The 12,122-nt window shown below is 46.7% G+C and overlaps 2 pseudogenes; both read left to right on the top strand.

Annotated features, from left to right (window-relative positions):
* The first annotated feature begins 1,599 nt into the window (after positions 1–1,599).
* On the top strand, positions 1,600–4,583 carry LOC102288389 (zinc finger and SCAN domain-containing protein 5B-like; annotated as a pseudogene).
* Positions 4,584–8,741: 4,158 nt separating this feature from the next.
* LOC102273789 (zinc finger and SCAN domain-containing protein 5B-like) lies at positions 8,742–11,887 on the top strand (annotated as a pseudogene).
* Positions 11,888–12,122: the final 235 nt, after the last annotated feature.

Below are 12,122 nucleotides of genomic sequence, written 5' to 3'. Positions count from 1 at the left end.
ATACTTTAGTGTAGCCTGTTTCAATCAGTTTTTGCTTTCTTTTGTTATTCTTCTACTGAAAGCATGTCTCATTAGTTCTCAGAACTTCATCATGAAACTGAGCCTACTGTTGACTGCCTTCCTGTTAGGCAGGACTTCTCTGTAAACCTGCATGGTCCTGGCACAGAGGCCAAGCTCTCTAGTGGAATTTAAATTTCAAATAAACACATTTCTGTCAAATGTGTCTGCGTATTTTCTAAGACTTTATTACAGGGAATAGGTGATGGCCGTGGTTTTGCCTACATGGCTGTTATTATGCTGAGATAGATTCACTCACTCCATACTTCAGGGATTTCTTCCCGAGGTGTTTCGAAAAAGGAAGGCTTCTGAAAGTGATAGGTGTCATTCTTTTTTCCTATTAGTGTACAACTTCTAGTCTTCAAAAAGGCTACTTAGAAATCGGGTCTTCTCACGCCTTAGCTCATCAGCTGATTTTAGAAAAGCCTTTGAAGACTTATCTCACAAGAACAGAAAAGACGAGTGGAGTCAAACCCATCTGGTACCCAGCACCATGTCTCCGACTCCGTCAAACCCTCCAGGCAGTAAGACAAAAAATTCATAAGGTCATTAAAACCAGTCCATTCACCCAAAGTGCAGTCCCCAAAGTCCAAAATCAATGAAATCCAAAGGGAAACCGAGGGATTTCCCTAGCGGTCCAGCGGGTGAGACTTAGTGCTCCCGCTGCATGCGCCGTGGTTTCCTTCCGCGGTCTGGGAACTGAGACCGCACCTGCCCCCCTGATTGGCCAAAAACAGAAAAAAAAAAAAAAAACCAGAATCTGTCGCTAAATCACTATGGAGGCCTCTTTAGTAAATCGTGGTTTCTCCTGAGCAAGTTTCCATGGGCAATCGAATCCCTGTGATTAAGTAAAGGGGAATTATCTAGAAAGGTTTGCCCCGCCCTCAACGAATCCATGCGCCGATTCTTCCAGCTCCATAGAGAGACGCTTCTCCGCCGGCCGAGTTTGAGAGCAAGTCCCCAACTGAGGAGGACCGAGGCGAGAAGGCTTCAAGGAGGTAATTGATGGGCAATGTCTAAAGAGAACGCTCGAAAGTCAGGGCACGTGGAAGTGGGTTTCAGTAAGTCCTGGCTTTCTGTTCACCTTGCATTCGCTCAGAGACCGTGTGAAATCCACCGATCTCCCTCCGGCCACACGGGAACTGTGATTCATTTGTGGAATCTTGTGTGAGATGAGATTGTTTCCACACTCCATGGTGTCGTGTGGTGTGCTTCATTTTTCCAACAAGGGCTTTTAAGCAGTGCCCTGTGGACAGTTTTGACCACACAGTTTCTTGTCGGAGGAATAAGAGAATGGATTCTTGTCCCTGGTGTGAAATACAGAAGGGGTAATAATGCCCAGTATTGGGATGAGGGATGGTAGGGTGGATGAAAATAAAACTAATTGGCTGCATTCTTTTTTCTTTTTTGCCCCCATATTTCTGAATACTGAATCTGTTTACTGAGGAAAAGCAAGAGGAAATTCCTTTCCATTGGGGTCAGTTGGGCACCCACTTCTAGAAGCATTTGCCCAGAGTCCTACTGAAAAACTCTACAGTCAGTATGGCTGAGAACCAGACAAGGGGTCGTGGCCTCGAGGCGGACAGCCCCGGAGCAGAGTCGCCAGCGTCTGCGCCATGCCAAGACACTCGAAGGGAAAACCCCGACTCTGACCTTGAAGAGTTGTGCGGTCGCTTCAGAACATTTAGCAGCTCAGACGAATCCGACCTGATCAAGGCTCTGAGGAGGCTCCGTGAACTCTGCAGTCTGTGGCTGAGGCCGGATCTTCACACCAAGGAGGACATGGTGGACAGGCTGGTGCTGGAGCAGTTCGTGATGTGCATGCCACCGGACATCCAGGTCTTAGTCAAAGGTAGTGGTGCCGAGACTTGTAAGGATCTGGAGGAGGTGCTAAGAAAGAAGCACAAGCTACAGAAATGGGTGAATAGGACCCTAGTGACCCGCTGAGACAGGGAACGGTGGCATGAGGGGCTGCGAGCTGGGAGATGAAGCAGAAGGATCAGAGGGCTTGGGTCTAAATCACTGATTACAAGAGGGGTGTGCAGTTGGCCTGTGGCATCACTGGAGATGTTTCTGCTGGTCCTCACTTTGAGGGTATTGGTCTTTCAAATGTCATTCCCAGGAGGTGGGCTCCTAGGGTGGGATACACAATGATTACCTTTTTGGATCTTGTGAAGGGAGACTGATACTATCTGAATTTTTCCTCACAGGCTGTAGTCCGTGTCCAAGGCGAGGATTTTTTGATGCCAGTCTCGGGTGTTGAGATGTTAGGATCTGAGGTCAGTGAGAGGCACGGTGAGGAAGACCAAGCCAGGGAGCCCCAGTCCACAGTCAGTGTCGTCCCTCCAGACGATGGCCAGCAGGAAAGCCGAGACGGGCAGCATCTGCCAGGAGCCAAGGACCTGTTGAGGGGGCAGGTGAGTGTGATGTCCTGACCTCCAGTCTGGGAACAGGTAAAAGAGGATCGGATGGGCGTGGCTGCAGAAGTAATTGGGAGAACTTGGCAAAGGACAGGAATGGACCCACTGCCTCCAGGAATTCCCATGGATGCATTCCGTTCCCGGCCATTTTCCACTCAGTGTGAGAATGAAGACAGTCCCTCTTTCATAGTCCTTCACCATGAAAGCTTGTGGCCCTAAGCATGAGGGCAGAGGAGTCCTGTTTCCACGGGATGGTGCTGGGTCGGTTCATCAGGGGTAAATGCACTCACACCTGTTTCACCCATGATGGATTTTGTCACAGGCACTAATATTGGGGGATATTGTAAACACCTTGAATTGAATAACAAGTTCCCCGTTGGAGTTATTTTTCCCCTCAGATTTTGGAGTATGTCTGGAGAGAGAGGATTTTTTTGAAATGTGAATCGGGATAGGAGATGCTACTGATTTCTCATGAATAGAGCTATATAGTATAGAATAGAGCTATACAGTATAACAGCTATACTGCTTATCATCTTATTATGCCCCAGGCCACATTCCATGCAAAGAGAAATCCAGGCAGGGTACCAGCAAGTGGTGAAGTCAGGAGCCCTAAAGCCAGAATCCTCTGCTTTCAGATTCAGGGCCTGGAGAATGTGAGATGAGGTGGAGGGATATGTGCATAGATAATTGGCAGTGCCAGCTTTGAAGTCTGGACTTGTTTGCCAAGGTGCTCAGTATCGATCAAGGACAGACATGGGAATCAGAAGAGGATTGCCAATCAGGGTGATGGGAAGCAGTCAGGGCATATCTCCCAAACTGATATCCAGAAAGCTGGAGTGTGAGATCAGGGTACGATGCGGGTGGGGAAAGAGGAGACAGAGCTTGCTGTGGGCTAAGGCAGTGGGATTGACTCTGCTTGGTTTCCCCTTGTCAGGGCCAGAAAGCTGTCCCACCGGAGACCATTCCTGATACAGGTGAACTGGAGGGTCAGACACCCTCCAGGAGAACTTGGAGAAGGACCTGCTGGAAGACACAGGAGTGACAAGAACCCTTTCATCTCAAGAGCCTGAACTTCTGCAGGATCGTGGTGAGTATTAAAAACTTGGAGACTGCAGGAGGTAATGACTACCTCCACTGATGTCCAGGAATGGGTACCCAACATTTCCATCCCTTGGTGTTGTGGTGTAGGAGTTGGTTCTCCAATGCCAACCTTCTCCATTGTCAATATTCCAGAGTGTTTCATCCGCTAGACTCTTATGTCGTTTGGTTTCTGGGAAGTCTGTAGCCAAGATTAGGGATGGTTCCAATGAGGCCGGCACCATGGAAAATGCTCCTTGATAAATATGGTGCTGAATCTCTTCTTTCAGCAGATTCTGGGAGGGCAGAGAGAGAGGGGAGAGTCCCCAGGAAGGAAGTGATACTTCAAATGTGGCTCTGAAGCCTTTCCTCTTGTGTTCCAGAGGGAGATGTTTCCACTCCGAGTGGATCCAGACGAGGTCCTCTGAAGAATCCCAGACATGTCAAAAGGAAGAGGGACAGCACTCCCACTTGCCAAGACGTGGGTCAAGAAGCAGCCTTGTGTTTGGACCAAAGAGAGTTCTCAGGACAGTTTGGGTCCCATTCCGTTGGTGCATTTGGCACCGTGGGACCCACCAGTCTTCCTGAGGGAGCTGAAACCCTGGGACGGGCACCCTCTGAATGAAGGTGTGCAAAAAGAGCTTTCCTTATCAATCTCAGCTTACCTTGCACCAGAGGACACACACAGGAGAGAGGCCCTTTCAATGTGACATCTGTGCCAGAGGGTTCATACAGCCTTCAGACCTGCGAGTTCATGAGCGGATCCACACTGGTTAGAAGCCCTACAGCTGTGACATCTGCTTCAAGAGATTCACCCACAACTCCACGCTGCGTGGTCACAAGAGGACCCATACCCAGAGGAAGCCTTTCCGCTCTGAGCACTGTGACAGAGCTTTCGGCCACCGAGGGAACCTCAGTGTTCACCGACACACCCACTCTGGGCTCAAGCCCTACGTGTGCCCCGAGTGTCACAGAGCCTTCCGTCAGCTGGGGACTTTCAAACGCCACCGGAAAATCCATTCCAGATGACTGGCTCAGGACCCTGCCCTCAGGTCCAGGTCTTTTCTATTTTAATGAGAAAATTTAGAATGATTTGTCACCTGTGTGATACAAAGTGTGGATGACAGGGGAGGGGCTTAGGAGGATCGTGGAACCCAGTGGGGTTCCACTCGCGTGAATTAGGATACTTGAGTGATGACTTATTTTTCCCTTTGGATTTTGTTTTCTACTTTGCTATAGACTATAGTTTTCTTTTTCATTTGTTTATTTTCAATTGGAGGAGAATTGCCTTATGAAATAGACTCTGGTTTTCTTACATGTTTTCTCTTCATGTTGTTCTTGTTCTTCCAATGAAGCTGTGTCTCACTGGTTATCAGTACCTCATCATCAGAGTGAGGCTACTGCTGATTGCCTTCTTGTCAGGAGTGATATCCTTGTAAAATAGGATGCTCCTAGCAGGACAGCTAGATTAAATACAGGATCAACAGTGAAATTTAAGTTTCAAATAAGCAAACACATTTCTATCAGAGAGCTGTGTGTTTTCTCTTCTAAGACTTTGCTACAGGTAGGTGATAGCCATGGTTTTGTCTATGTGGCCATTATTATGTTGAGATATGTTCCCTTTGTACTAGTTTGGATACTGCGTCCTTAGGTATTTAGATAAAGAAGGCTTCTTAAATTGATAAGTGTCATTCTTTTCCCCTGCTGCTGCTAACTGCGGCTAAGTCACTCCAGTCATGTCTGACATTGTGCTACCCCATAGACGGAAGCCCACCAGGCTCCCCCGTCCCTGGAATTCTCCAGGCAAGAACACTGGAGTGGGTTGCCATTTCTTTCTCCAATGCCTGAAAGGGAAAAGTGAAAGTGAAGTCGCTCAGTCGTGTCGACCCTAGAGACCCCATGGACTGTAGCCCACCAGGCTCCTGCATCCATGGGATTTCCAGGCCAGAGTACTGGAGTGGGGTGCCATTGCCTTCTCCTCTTTTTCTCTACTGGTGTACAACCTCTGGTTTCTGTGATGCCTCTCTGAAATGGTTTCTTACAGTTGACCTCATTAACTGATTTTAGACAAGAGTCTTTGATGAATGATTTCCTGAGAAAAGAAACAAGATTAGGTAACCCAATTTGATTACAACCTATGGATTACACTTATTGCACTGCCTCACAGTCTTCAAGCAGAGAGAAAAAATTCATTAGATCAGGAAAAGCAGTCTTTTTCCCCAATAAATGCCATCCATGAAGTCTAAATTAAATAAAATACATTAGAGAAAGTTTACGGCAAACCAATATGGTGGCCTCTTTAATGGTTCTACCTGTTGGAGTCTCCACAGGAAATGAAATCTACCCAGATTATCCAAAGTGGTTCCCTCTATGCCCTTTTTCCAATCACTGGGATGATGAGGTTATGGCCAGAAACCCCTGGTGTTTCACTATAAATACAGACTCCCTATAAATACAGACATTTCAGCTCCAGACACACTTTGAGAGCCAGTGCCTGACCTGAGGAGGCTGAAGGTAAGAGACCTGGAAGGGGTAAGCGATGAGTGGGCACATCCAAGGAGAATGCCTAGAAATCAGGACTCATGGGTGGGTTTCAGAAAGGTCTTGCTTTCTGTTCATCTCACATTAGCTGGGAGACCTTATGACAGGAGATCTTCCTCTAACCCCACATTAACAATGGTTAATGGAACTCTTCTGAAGGGGAGAAGACTGTTTCCACACACGTTGCTGTGAGGTGGCTGGTTTTCTTCAAGGGTTTCTGAGTGGTAACCCTATGGCCATTTAAAAACTACATATATATTTATTAGTAGTTTTTAATTTTTTTAATTTTATTTTATTTTTAAACTTTACAAATTGTATTTGTTTTGCCAAATATCAAAATGAATCCGCCACAGGTATACATGTGTTCCCCATCCTGAACCCTCCTCCCTCCTCCCTCCCCATACCATCCCTCTGGGTCGTCCCAGTGCACTAGCCCCAAGCATCCAGTATCGTGCATCGAACCTGGACTGGCAACTCGTTTCATACATGATAATATACATGTTTCAATACCATTCTCCCAAATCTTCCCACCCTCTCCCTCTGCAACAGAGTCCATAAGACTGTTCTATACATCACTGTCTCTTTTGCTGTCTCGTACACAGGGTTATTGTTAGCATCTTTCTAAATTCCATATATATGCGTTAGTATACTGTATTCGTGTTTTTCTTTCTGGCTTACTTCACTCTGTATAATAGGCTCCAGTTTCATCCACCTCATTAGAACTGATTCAAATGTATTCTTTTTAATGGCTGAGTAATACTCCATTGTGTATATGTACCACTGCTTTCTTATCCATTCATCTGCTGATGGACATCTAGGTTGTTTCCATGTCCTGGCTATTATAAACAGTGCTGCGATGAACATTGGGGTACACGTGTCTCTTTCCCTTCTGGTTTCCTCAGTGTGTATGCCCAGCAGTGGGATTGCTGGATCATAAGGCAGTTCTATTTCCAGAGTTTTAAGGAATCTCCACACTGTTCTCCATAGTGGCTGTACTAGTTTGCATTCCCACCAACAGTGTAAGAGGGTTCCCTTTTCTCCACACCCTCTCCACATTCATTGCTTGTAGACTTTTGGATTGCAGCCATTCTGACTGGCGTGAAATGGTACCTCATAGTGGTTTTGATTTGCATTTCTCTGATAATGAGTGATGTTCAGCATCTTTTCATGTGTTTGTTAGCCATCTGTATGTCTTCTTTGGAGAAATGTCTATTTAGTTCTTTGGCCCGTTTTTTGATTGGGTCATTTTTTTTTTTCTGGAGTTGAGCTGTAGGAGTTGCTTGTCTATTTTTGAGATTAGTTGTTTGTCAGTTGCTTCATTTGCTATTATTTTCTCCCATTCTGAAGGCTGCCTTTTCACCTTGCTAATAGTTTCCTTTGTTGAGCAGAGGCTTTTAAGTTTAATTAGGTCCCATTTGTTTATTTTTGCTTTTATTTCCAATATTCTGGGAGATGGGTCATAGAGGATCCTGCTGTGATGTATGTTGGAGAGTGTTTTGCCTATGTTCTCTTCTAGGAGTTTTATAATTTCTGGTCTTACATTTAGATCTTTAATCCATTTTGAGTTAATTTTTGGGTATGGTGTTAGAAAGTGGTCTAGTTTCATTCTTTTACAAGTGGTTGACCAGATTTCCCAGCACCGCTTGTTAAAGAGATTGTCTTTAATCCATTGTATATTCTTGCCTCCTTTCTCAAAGATAAGGTGTCCATATGTGTGTGGATTTATCTCTGGGCTTTCTATTTTGTTCCATTGATCAATATTTCTGTCTTTGTGCCAGTACCATACTGTCTTGATAACTGTGGCTTTGTAGTAGAGCCTGAAGTCAGGTAGGTTGATTCCTCCAGTTCCATTCTTCTTTCTCAAGATAGCTTTGGCTATTCGAGGTTTTTTGTATTTCCATACAAATTGTGAAATTATTTGTTCTAGCTCTGTGAGGAATACCATTGGTAGCTTGATAGGGATTGCATTGAATCTATAAATTGCTTTGGGTTAGTATACTCATTTTCACTATATTGATTCTTCCAATCCATGAACATGGTATATTTCTCCATCTATTAGTGTCCTCTATTATAAAACATCTATTAGTATTTTTAATTTTTTAATTCATTCATTATGGTTGGGCTGGGTCTTCTATGCTGTGAGGGCTTTCTCTAGTCATAGGCAGTGGGGTATGGGCTGAGGGGTCTGGGCTTCTCATTGTGGTGGCTTCTCCGGTGGCAGAGCTGGGAGTCTAGAGTGCAGGTTCAGTAGATGCCCCTCTCATGTTCAAGAGTTGTGGTGCACAGACTTAGAGGCAGGTGGGATCTTCCAGTATCAGGGATCAAACCATGTCCCCCTGCATTGGCAGGCAGATTCTTAGCCACTGGACCACCAAGGAAGCCCTATGGTCATTTCTGACAAGACAGTTTTATGAAATATTGAATGAGTCGGGCAATAGTGTCCAATATTGGGATGTAGGGGAGATGGAAGGGTGGAACAAAATGAAACCAATTTGTTTCTTTTTTTTTTCTCTCTCTCCCTAGACTGCTAAACAGTGACTTTAATGCTGAGGAAAAGCAGAGGAAATCCATTTCCATAGGCGTCAACTGGGCACCCACTTCTAGAAGCATTTGCTCAGAGTCCTACTGGAAATTTCCTCCATCAGTATGGCTGAGGACCAGACATTTTTTCAGGGTTGTGGACACATCACAGACAGCCCTGGGGCAGAGTCACTGGCGTCCGTGCCACCCCGAGACACACTCATGGAAAACTCAGACTGTGACCAGGAAACCTCGCACGTCCGGATCAGAACATTTAGCAGCTCGGAGGAATGTGACCCCGTCAAGGACCTGAGGAGACTCTGAACTCTGCCATCTGTGGCTGAGGCCGGATCTTCACACCAAGGAGCAGATGATGGACAGGCTGGTGCTGGAGCAGTTCATGATCTACATGCCCCTGGAGTGCCAGGTCCTGATCAGAGAAAGTGGGGTGCAGAGTTGCAAAGACCTGGAGGACGTGCTGAAAAATAAGCAGAAACCCAAGAACTGGGTGAGTAGGACCTTAGTGATGGGTGTGGGACAAGGAGACACGTGCAAGCTGCAGGGATCATAAGATAGGACCTGCGGGTTTGGCTCTGTATCAGTGGTTCCCAAACAGGTGAGAGAAGTTCACAACTGGGCAATTTGGAAGATACTTTTGGCTGTCTCACTCGAAGGACGTAGATCTTTTACACCAAACGGGAGCTTCTATTGTCAATGCCATTGGATGCCTGAAAGCTACATTCCAGGTCTTATACAGACTGATCTTGATTGATTTCTCCCCTCACAGACCATATTCTGCATACAAGGGCAGAAATATCTTGTGCATGATCCCGACATTGAGATGGTTGAAGCCAAGGCCGGTCACATGGACGATGAGAGAGACCCGTGTGGGGAGCCCCAACCCCCCTCAAGGGTCATACCTACAGAGGATGGCGAGGAGGGAAGCCAAGAGCTGCAGAATCTGCCAGGAGCCACAGACCTGTCTAGGGAGCAGGAGAGAGAGTGGAAGCAGGTAGAAGAGAGTCAGGTGGGTGTGGCTGCTGGAGTAATGGGGAGATTTGGCAAAGGACAGGAATGGACCCATTGCTTCCAGGAATTCCTGTGGATACATTCAGTTCCTAGGCATTTTTTCTAGTCACTGTGAGAATGAAGCTAATCCATCTTTATCCCTCTGCCATGAAAGAATCTATTCTTAGGAGTGGGGAGAAGGGAATCCTGTCTTCCTGACATGATCCTAGGTTCAGTTTGCTGCAGGTAAATGCACTGACAGCGGATTTACCCACGGCCACTTTGCCCAAGGGCACTTTATATTTAGAATGTGATCATTTCTTACAACTGAAGGAGTGACTCCAAAGTGGACTCATTTTGCCCCCCAGTAGACATTGGGCTTCCCTGGTGGCTCAGATGGTGAAGAATCTGCCGACAATGCAGGAGACCTGGGTTCGATGTCTGGGTCAGAAAGATCCCCTGTAGAAGGGAATGGCTACTCACTCTAGTGTTCTTGCCTGGAGAATCCCATGAACAGAGGAACCTGGCAGCTATAGTCCATGGGGTTGCAGAGAGTCAGACACGACTGAGTGACTAACACTTTCCCTTTCAGACATTGAAGAATGAATGGAAGACAGTTGATTTGCTCAAATAAGGTTGGGTATGGGCAGGGGATGCTATTGACTTGCATGGATTAGAGACCAAGAATACTGGTCGTCATCTTCCTATGTACTGGGTAACCACCATCACAAAAATGCATCCAGGCAAAGTCTCTAACAATGATGGCATCAAGAGAGCTGGACCTAGAGTTCTTTACTTCCAGAGTCGGGGCAGTCAGGAGTGGGTATGATTTGGAGAGACCTATGCATAGAGAAGTCAGAGTGCCAACTGGGATGTCCTGATTTGATTGCATGATACAGTCTGTATAGATCCAGGACAGCCTTGAGTATCAGGAGATGATTATCAATCAGGGTGATGGGGTGGACCAGAAGAAGTCAGGGCAATTCACCTAAAATGACATAAGTTGGAGTCTTAGATCAAGATACGAGGCCGATGGGGAAACAGGAAACAGTTTTCCACAGACTAAGGTACATGGGTTATTGACTCTGCTTGTTTGTCCCTTGTCAAGACCAGAGAGCTCTCCCACCAGGGACTGTTCCTGAAATAGGTGAGCTGGAGGGTCACCTGCCCAGGGAGAACTTGGAGAAGGACCTGCTGGAAGACAGGGGAGACACAAAAACCCTTCAATCTCAAGAACCTGAACTTCTGAAGGGTTCTGGTGAGTATTCAAAACTGTGAAATTCAGCAGTGTTAGTGACTCCCTCCTATGGTGGCATGGGGCTGGGTAGCCAGCATCACCATGCTTGGATGGGTTGGGTGGAGATCATTGTCCAGTGCCAACCTCCATCATCAACGTTCCAGAGTCCCATAGTCCAAGCTCTTAGCTTGGTTGCTTGATGGGAACTTCTCAGCCAACATCAGGGTTCCAGTGAGGCGGGCAGTACAGAAAATGCTCCTTGTTAAATGTGGTGCTGAATCTCTTTCAGCGGATTCTGGGAGCATAGAGAGACAGAAGAATCCTCAAAAAAGAACTGGTATTTAAAATGTGGCTCCTGAACCCTTTCCTCCTGTGTTCCAGAGGGAGACGTTTCTACTACGAGTGGATCCAGACGAAGGCCTCTGAAGAATCGCAGACGTGTCAAAAGGAAGCAGGACAGCAGCCCCACTTGCCAAGACGTGCGTCAAGAAGCAGCCACGTGTTTGGACCAAGGAGAGATCTCAGGACAGCTTGGGTCGCATTCCGTTGGTTCATCTGGCAGCGTGGGACCCACCAGTCTTCCTGAGGGAGCAGAAACCCCGGGACGGGCACGCTCTGAATGCAAGGTGTGCAAAAAGAGCTTTCCTTATCAATCTCAGCTTACCCTGCACCAGAGGACACACACAGGAGACAGGCCCTTTCAATGCGACATCTGTGCCAAAGGTTTCATACAGCTTTCAGATCTGCGGGTTCAGGAGCGGATCCACACTGGTGTGAAGCCCTACAGCTGTGATCTCTGCCTCAAGAAGTTCACCCACAACTCCACGCTGCGTGCTCACAAGAGCACCCACACCCAGGAGAAGCCCTTCCGTGTGAGCACTGTGACAGAGCTTTTAGCCACCGAGGGAACCTCAAAGTTCACCGACGCACCCACTCTGGGCTCAAGCCCTACGTGTGCCCCGAGTGTCACAGAGCCTTCCGTCAGCTGGGGACTTTCAAATGCCACTGGAAAATCCATTCCAGATGACTGGCTCAGGATCCTGCCCGCAGGTCCAAGTGCCTTCTGCTCCAAGAAGGAAATTCGGGATTATTTGTCACTTATGTGATACAAAGAAAGGGTGACATGTGAAGAACTTATGATCATACTGGAACCCGATGGGGTTCCAGTCACATGAATTTGGTGAATATTTGAGTGATGACTTATTTTTCCCTTCAGATTTTGTTCTCTACTTTAGTGTAGCCTGTGTTTTGTGATAAGTTTT

Source organism: Bos mutus, unplaced genomic scaffold (assembly GCF_027580195.1).
Source record: "Bos mutus isolate GX-2022 unplaced genomic scaffold, NWIPB_WYAK_1.1 CTG1531, whole genome shotgun sequence".
NCBI lineage: Eukaryota > Metazoa > Chordata > Mammalia > Artiodactyla > Bovidae > Bos > Bos mutus.
This window is presented reverse-complemented; position numbering and strand designations above follow the sequence as displayed.